This window comes from Asparagus officinalis, chromosome 7 (assembly GCF_001876935.1).
Source record: "Asparagus officinalis chromosome 7, Aspof.V1, whole genome shotgun sequence".
NCBI lineage: Eukaryota > Viridiplantae > Streptophyta > Magnoliopsida > Asparagales > Asparagaceae > Asparagus > Asparagus officinalis.
Genome location: NC_033800.1, coordinates 109,875,538 through 109,879,007, shown reverse-complemented (window position 1 = coordinate 109,879,007; position 3,470 = coordinate 109,875,538).

The window sequence follows — 3,470 nt, the reverse complement described above, 5'->3', positions numbered from 1 at the left end:
CGCCGGCCCTTCAACAACCACCACGAGCTGTCCTTCTTCCAATCGCCTTTTACAGCACCAGCACTAGCGCCTCCTTCCAGCCGTGGCCTCCACCAGCACCAGCACCTCCTCTCCGACCGCTGGCAGTCTCTTCGCCGGCCCTTCAACAACCACCACGAGCTGTCCTTCTTCCAATCGCCTTTTACAGCACCAGCACTAGCGCCTCCTTCCAGCCGTGGCCTCCACCAGCACCAGCACCTCCTCTCCGACCGCTGGCAGTCTCTTGATCCAGCCATAGCCACCGTTGCTCCTGAGCACGTCTCTATCATTGCGTTAATGCCGTCGGTTTCTCTTTCGCTCAGATTGAAGAAGAACACATGAAAGATCAGAATATATTCTTGATGTGTGTGGGCTTGTTGATTTGATGGGCTTTGTGCTTCACTGTAGTAGCTAATAGGCTTTGGATTGTTTGGATTTTTCTCTACATTTCTGAATAGTAATCCACTGAGGTTTTGTTTCTCTCAACTTAGTATTTTCCTATTGATTTCAATTTATTAGTCAATTGAATGAGTATTACATCTCTAAATTCTTATCATGTATTCATTGCTGAAATTATATTAGTGAGTTGTGAGTAATTGAGCATGTGACTGTTGATAATTTGATATTGATTTTAGAACGTGTGCAATGATAATGAATATTACGATTAAATTGATTGAGATTGGAATTGTTCATGATTGTTGATGCAAGTCTTGTTAAAATCTATCTGTTATATTAATTATTTTGAAATTAATTTCCTGCCGAAGATCATGATTTTCTTGGCGAAACGGTGTGTTATTGGAATTAGGTCGCTGATTCTAATAGACTCGCTCCCTCGTTTCGCATCAGTTTATCTTTGATACGTGGCATACATGATATGGCCTATTGTGCTGTTGAGTTGGATAATACTTCCTTATGATTATGTCAACTACCTGTGGGTAGTTCGAGATGTGATTTTCATTCTAGATGATTAAGGTTTGGAGTATTTTTTTTTTCTTTTATGAGTTGTATTTCATTCATAGGATTGAAATTAGTATTTAGAGATTTACAATTTGAGACATGGTATATACATAAGGGTTTCCTTGTTTAGATTATTTTGCTAGACGTACTAATTCCCATGTTGTGAATTTCTAAATACCAATCTCCATTTAGTGTTATATGAATGATTTTATATTTATATGTACTAACTCTATTTTCTTATATTCTCCTACCCTTTCCCCTAGGGGTGGTGGAGATGATTTCACTAGTGCTTTGACACGTTGTTTTCCACCCTTTCAAGTAGCGAGTCCAGCGCACGGAGAGTCGCAGGTTGATGGGATGGCATCTTAGATTCCATCTAATTATTTATATTTATAGCTATTTCAGAACTCTACATATAGTTGTTTATTTTCGGACTCTTGACTTGTATTTTATTTTATAGAGGCTGGGTACCTTAGAGAGATTCCTTTTGATACTTTATTTGTGACATGATATATTTGTTCAGTTTAGAGATATTTTTATTCTATTTCAGTTGGGCTCATTTGTTATTTATTTCTCATGTACTTCTTCTGCGCTTATTTTGTTCATGTACTATTTCCATTATTTGCTCATTTTGTACCTTCACCTAATTGTTAACTCTACTAGAGAAATAGTAACTGTAATGGTGAAACATGTCGTAGCATGGTGTTGGTGCTTGGTAGGTTTGACAATCCGGGCTTCACCTTGGGCTGCAGCCTTGTGTGAACCCTGGTGCGTCACAGTTGAATCCACATGTGAATATGAAAAGCTTATAAAAGTATCGTTATGTGTTAAAAAAATATACACACAGTTGTAGTTTGCTCCCATGTTAGATTACCCGACTGTAGGGGTATTTTTTGGATACATGACATACATGATATGGCCTATTGTGATATTTGAGCTAGATGATATTTCTTTATGACTGCGCCAACTACCCGATGGTAGTTCAAGATGTGACATTGGTTCATTAGAGTAGAGGTTTGGAGTATTTTTCTTCATGTACTATTTTCATTCATAGGATCAGATTTGGTATTTAGCGATTCACAATTTGAGACATGGTATATACATGAGGGTTTTCTTATTTGGATTATTCCACTCGACATACTAATTCTCGCGTTGTAGGTTTCTAAATACTAATCTTCATTTAGAGTTATATGAATGATTTTTTATAGCTATATGTACTAAATAGTATTTTCTTATATACTCCTAACCCTTCCCCCTAGGGGCGGTGGAGATGATCTCGTTAGCCCTTTGACGCTCGTTGTTTTCCCCTGATTCAGGCAGCAAGTCTGGCACACAGAGAATTATAGGTTGATGGGATTGCATCTTAGATTCCATCTAGTTATTTACATTTGTAGTTATTTCAGAGTTCCACATTTAGTTGTTTATTTTCATACTCTAGAGATCGTGATTCTATTTTGTAGAGACTGAGTGCCTTAGAGAGATTTTATTTGACTCTTGTAATGAGACACACTACATTTATTTTAGTTTCAGAGATATCTTATTTATTTACAGTTAGGCCCAGATGATGTTGTTTATCTTTACTTCCTCTGTGGTTATTCTTTTCTTTGTACTACTTCTTTATTATTTGCCTGTTTGTACCCTCACCTATTTGTTGATCCTGCTAGAGAGATAGTAACTGTGATGGTGAAACTTGTTATTGCACAGTGTTGGTGCATGACAGGTTTGACAATCTGAGTTTTACCCTGGACTACAGCCTTGTGTGAACCCTGGGGCGTCACGATTGTTATTAGAGTACTAGTTTCGATATCCTTAGTAATCATCTTTGTGTCATATTGTGGAGGTAGGATAGAGTTTTCTAGGAATCATGTATAGAGTCCACTAGAAATTCCTAGTATGAGTGAGGATGTTATATATATACGCTAAAATTACCAAAAAAAATTTTTGTTTGATGAACTATTTGCTTTGAAGTATAAAGCATGCGGTGAATGATAAGTGGTACTATTTTCCTATTGATATATGTATTATCTTTATGCCTGAGATCCTATTTACTATGTTTAACAAGCCTTACTCCTAAACTTATAGATGTCGGGAAGAGAACATAGTAGCAGAGGCACCCGTGCGCAGTGAGCTGAGCAAGCTGATGGAGTGCCCGAGCCGCAGTGGGCTCCGTAGTACTTAGTGGATCTCATAGCACCTATGGTAGTAGACTGACAGTGATTGAGGAGCAGTTGGCAAATCAATCTCAGTAGGAGACACCCATTCAAGAGATGACACTAGGGGAGATATCGATAGATACACCGCCACCACCAGTTGATGATGGAGCTGCTGAGAAGTAGTCTTGGCTTCGTCTGGTAGAGAGATACAAGAAGTTGAAGGCACCAGAGTTTCATGCTTTGTCAGATTCCATTGCTGAACACAAGTGGAAGGAAGATGTGAGTAACGTCTCGGATATGCTTAATGTGAACTCTATGCAGAAGTAGAGGCTAGCATCTTTC